Here is a 14799-nt window from a genome sequence, read left to right as displayed (position 1 = left end):
AAAACATACTTTTTAAAAAGCAGCTAAGCAGCGTCTACAATGTGTAATTATCTGCGCGTGGGTGCAAATACTTGGGGAGTATGGGCGAAGGAGACGCAGTGTAGACCGAAGGTACAACTGGGAAGAGTAGTGGAAGGTATGAATTTAGCTTTTCTCCCCTGAGCAAGTCGCCTGTGGCCTGTACAAATGCACATGCACTGAGAAACGAGGAACCCCTGCCAAGCCACTGTCATCCAAGCCCGAGTGACCCACAGGGAGTGCGGAATTGAATTTAGGTGCAAGGCTTAAGGATCAGTTAGGAACTGTCCACTAAGCTCGGTGTGTCACTTGAAGCCTTAAGCTGACCCAGATGAATTTGATTCCTCTCTTGTCCCTGCCAGTGTGCTGGCCTTTTCCTGAGGGCTGCTGCTGACATGGCCAGTGTCCCTGTTAATTAAGGGCAGTCACGGCTAGCTTAAGGGACACTGGATTTTGATGGAAACTGTCCTGAAAGAAAAGCAGTAAACCTGGCTGTGAGGATGTAAGATGCGACTGTCCCCACGGCAGGCCCTCGTCACCTGGAGGGGAAGGGTTTGAACTTTCCCGATCCCTTCCATCAGTTAGGGTTCTTTGATTGCTGGTACCCCAAAAGGATTCTGGTTAACTTCAACCAACGGGACTTTATTGGAAGGACACAGAACATCTCAGATTCCAAGGGTCTATTGAGAAACCTGACATGGAAAGGATCCCATGGGTTCGGGCAGCAGGGACTGACGTAGCCCCATCTGCTGGGCTAAATCAGCGCCACCTTGAGTTTGTGCTTCCATCTTTCCCGTCAGGATTCAACTCCCGAGTCCCGTTGGCCTAGCTTGGACTTTGTGCTTCTCCTTGGCTAGGAATTCAGGGAAAAGCATTTGACTGACAGTCCCATTAATACTGCTGGTAATGGGGGAGAGGTAATTTCCCAAAACAAATCGAAGTGCTCCTGCTTCCTAAGAAGCAGATGCTGGACTCCTGCAACACCCCAGCTGGCCCACTAGCACGTTAACCACACGCGTGCCTTCCTGGAGGAGCCTCTGGCTTTGCCTCATTCCAGCCCAGAAACAAGATAGCATTTCCTCCCCTCTCCTCCCTCAAGCTCATCTGCAGAGCATGGGGAAGCAGCGTAGGTTTTGCCGGAGATTCTGTGGGGAGAGGGCGGAGAGGTTGACACTGAACATCACAGGGAAAGAGACTCCCCACACCTCCTGAGAGCAGGGGCTGTGTGCCTGCTCACCATCAGGTCCCCAGTACCTAGCACACAGCTGGGCTGGCATAGGCTTCTTGAGATAGTCATTGAAGGAATGAATCCATTTCATAACCTAGATTCTCCAGCTATCACCTGGCTCCCTGCCTTTCTCTTCCTCCTTTCCCCATATGGCTTTTCCAGATCCCTCTAATGTCTTGGTCAATTTAACTCTGGCTCTAAAATGCTACACTCAGCAAAATAAAAGCCTTGCAGTTAATCTGACCTACCCACCCACCTTAGAAAGGCTTCTCAAAGGCATTCACCCATAACAAAGCAAGACTGGATCAAGGAAGCAGGGCAGTTCTGCTAAAAAAAACCAAAAAAACACAAGTTTATTTCATCATGTTTATTATTTCAAACATTATTTCAAATGGTTGATTATTATGTAATCCTCCAAATTCTGATCTCCCTGTAGTGGGTTGAATAGTGGCCCCCCCCAAATATGTCCATGTACTAGTTCCCAGAGCCTATGAATGTGAACTTTTTTGGGGGGGACAAGGTGGGGGGGGGTCTTTGCAGATGTAATTAAGTTATGGATCTTGAGACGAGATCATTCTGGATCATCTGAGTGTGCTCTGAATTCAATGACAAGTGTCCCGTAAGAGGCACACGGGATATTTGACGGAGAGAAGAGGGGCAGACAGACACACGGAGGGGGCGTTGTGAAGACAGAAGCTGAGATTGGAGCAATGTGGCCACACACAAGGAAGCCAAAGAATGACTGATGCCAACAGAAGCTGGAAGAGGCAAGGGGCAGACGCCTCTAGAGCCTTTGGGGGAGGGGTGGTCTGGCTGACACCTTGGTTTTGGACTTCTGGCCCCCAGAACTGAGAGAATAAATTTCTATTGTTTTATGCCATCAAGTTTGTGGTGATTTATTAAGCAGCCCTAGGAAAGTAATACACCCCCTGAAGTACTGTAATAACCTCCCAACTGTTTTCTCTTGATTTCTTAAATGCAAAGTGCTCTTTCTGCTTCTCTCACCTGGAGCACCCTCAGCTCTATCCCTGGCCTAGCAAGGGGTATTGGTGATCCTATTTCCTCCCTTCAGGTGAGCCAATCACTCTCCCAAGACAGAAAGGTTGAGCATCACTGTCTCACCAGCTAAGATAACTTGGATGCATCTCTGCTTCCTGAAAGAGCTTTAATTTAGAAGCCCACCACCAGGCTTCTCTCCAAGTCCCAGTATCTATCTATTATTGTAGACCATTATCATTGGCAAAAATTGCAAGAAATGCAATTTTGGATTTGTTAATAAGCTCAACTATCCCCTAGGCTACGGGGTACCTAAAGGATTATCTAAATCAGATTTTCACATGATTTTTAAATAGGGAACTCTTTTGCTCTATTAAAATCTCAAATGTTAATATATAAAAGGCAAACATGAAAGTAATTTAAAATTGGTTAGGAAGAGGGGCCACAGCTAGTGTTGTCTAACCCCCACCCCATTTCAGTTCCTTTTTGCCCCCATCTGAAAAACAAATTCCTTGAAATTACCCCGACTTCTATTGTTAAAAATGATTTTTCTAAGTTAGACTCATTTCTGGGCTATTGTTACAGAGAACAGCTCCTTTCCTACTTTTTCTCGATTCTTTCGGAGATTGATAATTCACCCTCCTCTTTTCCTCCTCAGTTTGGAACCAACTGAACGGTAATCACACAGTTGTTAGGTAAATATACAAATACGAGCTTCATTCCCGAGAAGAGCTGGCTAGGAAGAAATGCCGTAGTAGTGAAGTCTGTCCTAAAACGGGACCCCAGAGGTTGAGACTCCCCTGGGCACTGGCGCAGGTGGGCAGAGACAGGGCGAAGTCCACGGCTCCAGGCTTTCCATGGGGAGGGCGGAGAAGGCGGCTTCCAGAGGCCCGGCTGGCTGCACAGGGCCTACGCGCTATGCCTTCGTCTGCTCACCAATTTTATATTTTCTCCTTGGGAGAAAAATTCAAAGAGTTTCTCGTATACTTTTTCTTTCTGGGAAGTTACCCCTCTTCTATGGAAATGCAAGGAGTAAGAAACATTTCTCCCTAAGAATGTACACAGTATTCCACGGTATGAACACACCGTGATTTATTTATCCATGCTGCTGTTGATGGGCATCTGGTGGTTTCAGGGTTTAACGAGCAGTGCTGCCAGGCCCTTCCAGGGCACATCCTTTGGTGAACACACGGACACGTACCTGTTGGGCAGGCACCTACTATACCTAATTCCTAGAAGTGGGACTTGCTGGGCCACAGAGAATATGCATGTTCAGCTGTAGTAGAAACTACAGAAGTCCCCCCATCCAAGGTTTTGCTTTCAGTGGTTTCAATTACTCATGGTCAATCGTGGCCAGAAAATATTAAATGGAAAATCCCAGAAACAAATAATTTATAAGTTAAATAGTTCATTGTTCTGAGTAGTGTGATGAAATCTCTCGCCTCCCACTCCATCCTGCCCGGGACCAGAATCATCCCTTCGTCCAGCATCTCCACACGGTATACACTTCCTGCTAGTCACTTAGTAGCCGTCTCAGTTATCATACAGACACCACACTCACAAAAATTTGATTACAGTATATTGTTATAATTGTTCTATTTCATTATTAGTTATTGTGTTTAATATCTTCCTGTGCCTAATTTATAAATTAAACTATCACAAGTATGTATGTATAGGAAAAAACAGTATATATAGGGTTTTGTTTTAGGCATACACTGAGGGTCTTAGAAGGTATCCCCCATGGATAAGGGGACTACTGTACCAGTTTTTCAAAGTGATTGTACAAATGATTTATACTCCTGCGTGTGTGGTGTGTGAAGGTGCTGACGCTTGGTTGAGTTTCCATTTTTTCCCTTACACCTGAGCTGTGCTAGAACCCCTGACTCTCCACCCCCAAGAAAAGTGCTCCTCAACCCCAAAGTTTTGAATGTCAACTTTTCTCCCCCTTTCCTTTTACTTCCTCACCTCTAGTTTGGTCTTCTCCAGCCTATTCTCCAGATTGTGCCTCCCCCAAATGTGGGGACAGGCCTGGCCCCAAGAGAAGGAAGTGGAGGTGATGGGAAGAGTGACTGAATAGGCAAAGATAACATTTCTATGGAGATTGGGAAGGGGGAAAGCTGGGAACACTCATTAATAATTTCTATATATGTCACTCAGAGAAAACCCTTAAAACTCATTAAGATGAACTATCTGGAGGAGAGGGGGGTCTTATTAATATTCACACCCACTTGGCCAGTGATGGGGGGAGAGTCAGGTGCTGAGGTGAGGAAACAAATTCCCCTAGGCCCCCTCCCTCAGCCCTTATGGAAGGGGTGCAGGGTGAGGCGAGGCACAGGGGGGCACAGGGGTCTAGGGTTTGCTGAAGTGGGTAGAGCAGAGGCAACTAGACCCTAAGAGTCAGTCCTGTGCTGGAGGCTCTTGCCAAAAGCTCACTGTTCACAGCTCTGACTTCCCCCCTGGCCACCTTGATTAACATACATGTGGGGGTGGGGGTGGGTTACTGAGGCCTGAGACAAAGCTGAGCATCTCTCTTGAGAAATGCATTATCGTTAATCAACATTACCAGGCCCCACTCAGACTAAGTGGCCTCTTGTGATTAGGAATGGGCCCTTGAAAAAGAAAAACACAGTCTTTTAGCATTTTGAGTGTGTGCATTTGACAATGGCTTTCTTGATAGCAGTGGGGGGTCAGGAGAGGAGTTTGCTGTGCAGGGCGTGTGTGTGTGTGTGTGTGTGTGTGTGTGTGTGTGTGTGTGTGTGTGTGTGTGTGTGTGTTGGGGGGTGAGGGCCTGGCTTTAGGGCCTGAGGAACAAAGACAATTCATTGGTGGAGTTATGGGCCTAAACCATAATGGCAGGAGAGAAACTGTCCAGTCTTTGGGGTGGATTCTGATGGGTCACCTTTCTCTAGGTGGAAACTGGAACCCCAAGACTGATGAGGGTAGCTGGGGAGTTGGATTGCCTCTGGGACTTAAGAGTGACACAGACATAATACATCTGAATTCCAGAACTAGAAAGAAATAATCCAGCTTCTACTATGGAAGGAGGTCATAGGAATCCAATCAGGGAATACGTGTAAATCACTTGCCTCTCCTCAGAAATGTTAGTTTCCCTTCCCTTCCCAACTACGAAATCATTTAATCCTCACAGTTACCCTCTGAAGGTATTGTGGTCCCTATGCTGCAAATGAAGACAGCAGGGCACTGAGGAGGCCTGTGACTCCCCTCACCAGCTGGGGCAGAACCAAATCCCTACCTTTTGTCTGTCGTCAGTGTGGCCTGGGGAGTCAGGCAGACCTGGGACAGTCCTCTGTCTGCCACCTCCCTGTGAGCATCTCAGGAACTCACCTAGCCTCTCTAGGCCTCAGGTTCCCCATCTGTGAAGTGGACAAATTAATACCTACCCCAGAGGGTGGCAGGCGAGTTAAAGAGAACAGTGCACGGGAAAGCTCTTTGCAGATAGAAGGGGGAGTTTTTCACATAGAGGGGACACTCTCATCCCCCAAAGAAGGACCCTTCAGCTGAGGAGCAGCCTTGGCTCTCTCAATCTCCTGATCGTGCATTGGGCACACCCAGGTGTGGTGCTATGCTGGGTGCTGGGGGTACAAGATGAAAAAGACTTGGTCTCTGCTCCAAAAGGGCCCTGGTGGAGATGGGCATGCAACTGGCAACCACAGTTCAGCATGAGACGCGCACTGAAGGGCTGAATAGAGGATGCTATGGGAGCTCCCCTAGGCCTGGGTTTGGAATGGTGGGACACTTCTAGAAGCAGGGATTTCTAAGCTGAGACCTGAAAGAGGTGCAGGGGTTAACCAAATTTAGGAGCAGGACTAGAGAGAGGTCTCAGGTAGAGGGGAAGCATGTGAAAAGGTCCAGAAGCAAGAGACGTGTAGGCAAAGGGCGAGGAGTGGGGAGCGATGGGGTTGGAGGGTGGGTGAGACAGATCAGGTCCTCCAAGGGGTTTGGATTCACCGGGCACATTCTCTGTGCCAGGAGAGACACAGCTGGCCCTGGGCCCAGCCCCAGGCTGATTTACAAGCTCCAACTGCCAAGAGTAGCTGCATCACCTGTTTTGAAATCCGAGGCACGTAAGCTCTGGGGCAAACACTTTCTGTGCCTTTGTCCAATGTTAACCTGAGCCGAGAGGAGACGCTGCCCCTGGGACCCTGTGGACTCTGGCCCTCGCCCTGTGCTCTACAGTGGGCAGGAGAAGAGTCCCAGGAATAGAAGCTGCTCCTGCCAGGACCTTCTCCACCTCTTCTCACCTCTCGTCCCTGCTCCTGGTCAGAATCTGATACCGTCCCTCTTCTCGGTTTGTCAAGCCAGGCAGCAATGCCCTGTGATTTTCCACCTGCCCTCCAAACAGGCGATTTTTGTAAGGAGGCCAGAGCAGGGTCAAACTGATGTTTCCATGGGACCTGAGGTTGTTTCCCCTTTGGAGAGTAAAAGGCCCATCAGCTGGGGAAGGAGAGGCGGGTGGAAGTTAAGTAGAAGAGAAGACGAGAAGAGAGAAAAAGCTAAGCTGGTATTGCTCGCCAATGCCAAACCCGTCTCCTCTAACCTGCTTTTTCTTGTGGTTTATTCTGGTCTCAGAATCAACTTACGGGGCACCTCCTCCAGGAAGCCGACCATGCTTCTGCTTTGAATTGATGCCCCTCCTCCATTTTCCCAGTTCTCTTTGTTTATGCCCAGTTGTAGTTGTTGATCTGTCTGCCTCCCCCATTAGACTGAGGTCCTTCAGTTCAACAAAAGTGAATTGAACACAGTCCTGTGTGCTAGGTCCTGGGTGGTCAGGATGACCTGGACCAGGTCCTGGAGCGGCCCATGATCGGCTGAGGGCAGACCAGTGGGGCGCATCCTGGGCAGGGGCCACCTCATTCAGTTTTGTTTCCTTAGCAATTACAGTGCTTGACACATAGTAAGCTCTCAATAAGTGAACAGTGACTGGAAGGTTTTTGAGTAGAATGCCAACTAAGAAACGTAGAAGGGAAGAGAGAGCTAGAAGGTCACCATCTTGCAGCCATCACAGTAGTCACTGATACAAGCAAGAATCATCAGTGGGTGGCAAAACCACTGGGTGAGGTGTTGCTGGAGAGCAGGGCAGATATTTACAGAGTCTCAGAGTGTCTGCCAGGTTACTGACTGTTTGCAAAGGGGAAAAGGCACCTTTACGGCGGAGGAAGCTGGCAGATGCCGTCTTCACCAATGATCAGCAGCAGCACCGCCAATAACAGGGCAAACTGACAGCTGGTCCCTCCAGATGTGCCGCGCTGAGAAGGCCGCAGCATCGTATGTAATATTCCCCCAGGATCCCACAGCGCTGGAAAAGCAAATCACGAGGACACAGTCGGACACATGCACCAAAACAGTGAGCTTAGGTACTTTTGAAGTGCCTTGAAAGACCAAGAAAGGCCGGGAGACTGCTGCAGGTGGAAAGAGAGCAAAGAAGCAAGGCAAGTACCTGCAAAACGTGACTCAGGGCGGGATTCTGGAAACAAAACGTCGGTACATAGGGCAGTAGGGGGCAACTGGCAAAGCTGGCATATGGGCTGTATATGGGCGATGCAGTATCATAGTGATGACCATTTCCTGAATTTGATAATTGCACTTTGGTTATGTTAGAAAACTGCTTTATTAGAATTTCTTATTATGAAAAATTTCCAATGTACAGAAAAGTGGAGAGAACAGTATAAGCATTTGTATACTTATTACTTAGGTTTAACAATTGTTAACTTGCCATCTTCATTTTCTGAAATATTTTAAATATTTAAAAGGAAGTTACATATATCTCATGACATTTTGCCACTTTAATATGCATCTTTTACAAAATAAGGACATTTTTTTTTTACATAACCCCAAAACCATTAACTTACTTAATGATTAATAATAATTTCCTAATACTATCTAATATCAATTCATATTCAGATTTCCCCATTTGCCTCTAAACGTCTCTTAGAGTTTGTCTGTTCAAACCAGGATTCAATCAAGACCATGTATCTCAATTGGTTGTTATATAAGGAAAGCCTAAAGTTTATGTCCGAGATCCTTGTTTTCTTTATCTCCTTTTACTCAATTCCTTCCTTTCTTCCCTCCTTCCTTCCTTCTTTCCTCCCACAATATTGATCAAGAGCCTTATGACGTGCTGGGCAGTGGGGATACAAAGATGAAAAAGATGAGCCCCTTGCCGTAGGCCTCTCGCAGCCTAATGAAGGAGGAACAGTCACGTAAACAGATAATTATACAACTGTAGGAGAGCTCTGCCCAAGGCAGACGCTGGGCACTGCACAGCTCTTTGAACTTCCATCAAATGATGAGAAGGAAAGGACAGACACATTGGTTTAGGGAGGCAGTTGGAAAAAAAAATAAAGTTTTATAGGTCATGATGGGATTTCAAATTCCCTTTGTCTCCCGGTCTTTCATTCTTATGAGTTAACAGGAGTTGATCATTAAAATCATTTGATGTCCAAGTTGTTTAAAGTCTATTTCTATTTCTCATCATAGTTCCTTGAAAGGCTCTATCCAACCCATACCTTCTGTTACCAGTCAGCCTTCAAGGACCACAAACAGGCAAGCCAGAGTCCTTGCAAGGAGGACTGTCCGCTCCTCTGGGCTGGGAGTGGATGGAAGGACTCTCATGAGATATATAACGCCTGAGGGTTATATATATATATCCCACATATCAGCAGGCCTTGAATGTGTGCACTTGAGCTGTTTTCAGTGTTGAGATGGGTCCTGAGCCACTCGATGTGGGGCTGGAGCATTGTGGTTTTTAAAAGCATGGGTTTTGGTCTCAGAGAAAACTGGGTTCAAATCCTGCCTTGGATACTTGCTAGTTTGAGGCTTTGGACAGATTCCTAACTCCGATCTTGAAGAAATCTTTCTGCAGTCTAAATTGGGCTCCTCTGATGTGGAAAATTATGCTGTTTCGTGACACAGAGCATCGGCGTTTTCATGTGCCATGGAAGTCCTTCCTTCTGGGAGCCCTGGCCACTCTCTCCCAATATGCTGACCAGCCTCACAACTTCTGGAACACACATGGATTGAAAAATCCTTTATAGAGGAACTCATCCTGCTAAGGCCAACCCAGTCCACAGCCGGGTCCCCAGGCCACGGCCTCGAAGGCTCATTCACCTCCTCGGGGTGCTTAGGAGACTGTCCAGGCTCAGGGCTAAAGCAGCTGTCCTTCCAGAGCAGCTGGCCTGTTGACCCCAAACAAAGGTTCTCTGTTTCTCTAACAGATGCCGTTGTGAAGGTACTTGTCTGAGTGGAGACACGGAGCGATACGTTCTGGGTTTGGAGGAATATTTCTGAACAGCCCACTTTTGAGTTTCCCATGCTGCCATTTCTGCTCTGTAATTAAACACTGTTTATGGGCACACACGCTTCTTCCAAGCTCCTCCGGGGAGCTTGCTGACAGTGTTCGCTCAAAAGCTTTAGAGCTCTGCCCTGAAGCTTTCTTTAGTCCACTGCTGTCCTGAAGTCTCCCCAAAGCCTTCAGCTGAGGGTAGGGGTTTGGAGACTTTTAAGAGGAGTGTTGGTCCAGGCTCCTAGAATCAAAGAATCTCAGAATTCGAGTGGACGGTTCTTTGGTCTAAATACCCCCATTTTTCAAATGAGGAAACTGAGGCTCAAAGAGAGGACATGACTTATCCAGGGTCATACAACCCCTTAGTGGGAAAGCAGGGGCAGAGACTCTTTCTCTCTCTCTCTCCCCCCCCCCCCCTCGGCTTCAATGTCCTTAAACCTCAAGAAAGACTCTGATTGGCTCAGCTGGGGTCATGTGCATACCCCTTGGGCCACTCACTGAGGTGAGAGATGAGTGTCACCATTGCCTAGGCCTGAGTCACATGGACAGAAGGGGCCTGTTCTGGGCTGGTGCCACCCTGACACCCTATAGTCAGAACAGAGAAAGAGCACGTCGGGTGAAGATTTCCCAGTGGGAGGGGGTGTGAGTGTTGCTAAATAAGAGGGGAAAGGGATGCTGGGTAGATAAAACAACTGACAATCAGCACATTTTCTGACCTAGACCAGGGCCAAACAAAGAGAAGATAAAACAACGAAACTCATGTGTGGTTAGAACTTGATAAATCTCGCTGACGGTGTTTCAAAAGTTCAGAGCGGCAGGGCTCCCTGAAAGCCAGTTGGGATATGTGTATCTCTCTCCCTTATTTGTGACCCAAATTCAGCAAGGGGAAGCAAGACTGGGGTGAAAGACTTTGAATGTGTTTTGCTTCACTTTACATCTGTCTTATATAATATTTCACTTGTTTTGGGAAATCTCCAACCAATTTGTGATTTCCCATAATACAAGCAAATAGCCTAATTCTTTGGCTGTTTTTCAGGTTCTTTCCAAGTAGATAATCATTCTGGTTTTTTTACAACTGGGTTTGAATTAGGGTGACTGATTGTTTTCCAAAATTGTTTGTTCAAAACCGATGGTTTCCTCTTTTGTTACACATTGTAAACTGCTTGCTGGATTCCTGCTGCTTAACACCCTGACACTATATTAAACTCTTTCATTTCTGCTGCTTGGGCCTTCCTCTGATTTATCCATTTGGTGAACTCCTACTCATCCTTCAAAATATAGATCAAGTTTCCTTGAGGAGGGAACAGACTATGCCCAACTTATTTCTATACCCAGCATTTAGCACAGGGATAAACGAACATGTGTATGTGTGAAAGGATGTACATCTAGCCTGAGGATGGCACATGGTTTTTGTGTCAACTGAGACAGCATATGATTGTAAACATCAGACAAATCCAATGAGTGTGAGTTAAACAAAGAGGTTTACTTTCCTCACATTTCAAGAAGTTTGAAAACTTTAGATGAGGCACTGGTCAGGGGGCTCAATGAAGCCATCAGGGACTTAGTCTGAAGATCATCAATGAATACAAGGTAAGAAAGGAGGAAGGAGAGTGGGACCAGCTATGTAGTAGTCTTCTGAGTTATGACTCAGTAGCCACCCATAGCAGCCAGGGAAATGGACTTTCTCATCTGGGGCTGGGATTTGTTACTGGCTCCATAAGCAAGGAAGAAGGAAGGGATGGATAGTAGCTAGGCAACCGATGGCACTGATCACATATTTCATCTCATGTTCCAAGGTTGCTAGACTCAAGGTGGAGCTCTGTGTTAAGCATTGTGAAGAGCTGTCCAAGCCCAGCCGGCAAAGGCCTTTGATTGATTATTAATGTCTGCCGTGGATGTGGATATGGTGTGCTTTGTGTGTATTTGCCATTTTGGTCCAGGCCATAGACTGATCTGTGTGCTGGACCATCTGTTTCCCCCTCTGCCCTTACCCTAACTGCTCAGTGTGCTGGGAGGCAGATTCTGATGGACTGGATCACCAGATCCCCTTGCCCTGACTTATGGTTGGGTTTGGCCATTGGGAGGTGGTGGCAGGAGGGCCGAGGAAGGGAGGGGAACAATGTCAGGATATTTATTCCCCAACTCCCTTCCTACTGGGTCACCATGGTTTATTGAAGGCCATATCTCTTCATGTGGCCCACTCTGGACATCTCTCCTCTTACAGGTTCCAGTAACTGCCCCACTCTTTATCCCTCACCTTGTTGATTTCCCCAAACTCTGTCCATCCCTTTATAAAGAGCTTTTTTAATACACTGCCTCCAAATTACCCAGTTTCAGCGTCCAGTCTCTTTCCTGCATGATCCAGACCGAGGCAGTCTGTAAGGCTTTGGGGACTTGTTCTGGGGGGAAGGCGTTGGGGTTACTGATAGACACCTTTGTCTCAAGGGCAATGTGCCTCCTGCACTTGACAGGATACCTGACTGGCAACATGTCCTGGGATGTGATCAAAAGTCTTTTCTATTCATTTTTATTGATCAACACCCCCACCTCTCCCCACACAATGACAGAGCCTCTGCTGTGGCTCCTAAGTACATCCAGCTGTGAGGCGCTTCAGCTGGGAGCTTTCAGGAATCAGCAGGAGGGAACTGACCTCGATCCTGGTTCTCTGTGGCAGGCCACAGATTGTACTGTGACAGGCCAATGAGAGCTGTAGGTGTAGAGCTGTTGTTGATTGGAAGTGGCTGTGCACCAGGTGGCTTGGAAGGACAAGTGCAGCCACAACTGGTGTACCATGTGTTCTCCATCCCATTACCTGCCTCTGCCTTCCTGCTCCCTGGGGCGTTGGAGTTGACACTCCGAAACAGGCTCCATAGTGTATTATTAGATCCCCACCTCCCTCCCTCTTTCTCCCACCCCCAACCCTCCCCAGTGTGCTGGAGGAGGGGGGAAGGAGCTGTTCAACGCCTTCAGAACGGGGTTTCTTAAACTTGAATGAACTTGTGAATCGCAGGGGGATGGTGTCAAATTGCAGATTCTGATTCAACAGGTTGGGCCTGGGGGATTGGGGCGGGGGCCTGGGGGATTGGGGCGGAGATTTTGGCGTTTCTAACAGGCTCCCCAGTGCTGCTGGCGCTGCTGATTCAGGGGATACGTGCTGGGTAGAAGGGGTGCAGCGATGAGCCTCCAGCTGGGAGCACCAGCCACACGTGGCTACTTCCACTTCCTGCCTCTCCTTTGGGCTTTAACCCCTAACCTCACAGCCTATCAGAGCTGAGTTTCCAGAGACTGAAACCTAACTCGAAAGGTTTATAGCTAAAGAGAGAGCTGGGCAGGCTTTTATGAAGCTGAAAAGATAGGGAGATAGACAGAGTCAGGGGCTCAAATGATGTCGCCGCCACCACCACCATCAGTCATCTTTCTCCTTCCATCATCCCTCTGCCTCTTCTTGAAATTTGTGTCCTCATTCTCTGTACCCACGGGCTCTCTCCAGCAGGGGCTTCGGCAGCCCCCTCTCCCCCCCCCGCTGACACACTCCCCTTTGCCACCTGCACAGGACAGGGAGCTCTGCTCCAGCGCCTGACTGCTCCTGCATCACACTGCGCCCAGGTCTGTGAATAGGGCGCTGCAGTGCCATGGCTCACCCATGGCAGGGGGCAGGACACTGTCACGGGCAGCCCCCAGAATCAGATGAGCAGAGGGGGACACACGTGTACCCTAAGGGAAGAGATGGTAGTGCAGAGAGGAACGGGACAGACAAAACCGGCGATGCTCACTCACTCCGCCTCTCTGTTGTCTTGGACTTCATTAAGAATCCCATCCATCCAGCGACTCCCCTTTCAAAACCTCTCTCCTGGTTTCCACCACCCTTTAATCATTGAAAAGATACCTTGGCATATTTTGCTGGGTGGTTTCAAGAGCACAACTGTCCTCCCTGTGTATTTTCACTACAACCAATGATCAAGGCTTCTCTTTGGTACAGATATTAAAGTCAAAAGCCCAACATTCTGGCTAGGTTTTCCCTTTGCTTTCTTCAGGCATTTCATAGCATCACACATTACCTTGCTTGAAGAATTTCTACAAATTGCTTGAGAATAGCAAGCGGACCCAAGGGTAGGAGGGGAAGGCAGCTGCCTGCCAAGGTCGATGATGGAGGCCAGAAGGCAGGACAGCGCTGGGGATGGGGCCTGTGGCAGCTCAGCGCTGAGTGTAGGTGGGCAAGGCAGTCCAGGCAGCAAACAGGAAATGAGGCAGCTACAGTACTTTTCACTTAAAAAAAAATAATAGTGCAGGTTAGTTGTTTTTGGTTCACTATTTATTTATTCATTTAAATTTATCTTTATTGTTGAAAGTATTACAGATGTTCCCTTTTTCCCCATTGACCCCTTTTACCCCGCAAGCACCCTGCCCCAGGCCTTCACCACACTGCTGTGTCCTAGATGAGTGGGTAAAAAAGTTCGATTTGTTTGGATTTTCTTTTGGGGCAGGGGTAGGGGAGAGTTTGAGGGTCAAGGGGTGGTAAAGAAGAGATTGATTACGTATGGCAAAGTCTCCAAAGCCAGAGGCACAGGTGTCTGGAATGCCATCTCTCAGACCTGCCTCCAGCTTTCTCCTGTCTGCCCTCCTCTCACAAACAGCCCATCTGGGCGTAGGAGGCACAGCCATTGCACTGCCTGGCCAGCTGCCAATCCCGGTCAGAGCAGCAGGAGGGGAGGAACATTCGTGGAGTACCTACTGTGTGCTGGGCACTTTGCCTTCATGAACTCAGTTAATGCTCACACCACCTATGGTGAAGGTGTGCATCTCCAGGTCTCAGATGAGGAACTAGGGCTCTGAAAAAATTCAATAAATCTCAGAAGACCACCTAGCTCATCAGTAGGAGAGCTGAGATTCAAACTCAGGTTTGTCTGACTTCAGAGCTGGAATCCTTCATCCATCCATCAACCATTCATCCATTATCCATCCATTCACCCATTCGCCCCATAAACCCACCCATCCATTCATTCAACAAATATTTATGGAGCATCCATTATGTGCTTAACACTGTGCTAAGCACAGAGGGTGTGGGAAAGGGAATAATACAGACACAGTCCTTGCTCTCATGGATCTTGCAACACAGTGGGATGAAAGAGACAGTAAACAAATACATATAATGTGTTATAAGAAGCAAGATGGAGGAAAATAAAGTAGGGTTAGAGGAAAGCATGCCAGATAGGGAAGGCCAGGGCTACAGTAAGGCGACTGAGGGACCTAGAGT

Source organism: Miniopterus natalensis, chromosome 16 (genome assembly GCF_054644295.1).
Source record: "Miniopterus natalensis isolate mMinNat1 chromosome 16, mMinNat1.hap1, whole genome shotgun sequence".
Classification (NCBI taxonomy): Eukaryota; Metazoa; Chordata; class Mammalia; order Chiroptera; family Miniopteridae; genus Miniopterus; species Miniopterus natalensis.
This window is presented reverse-complemented; position numbering follows the sequence as displayed.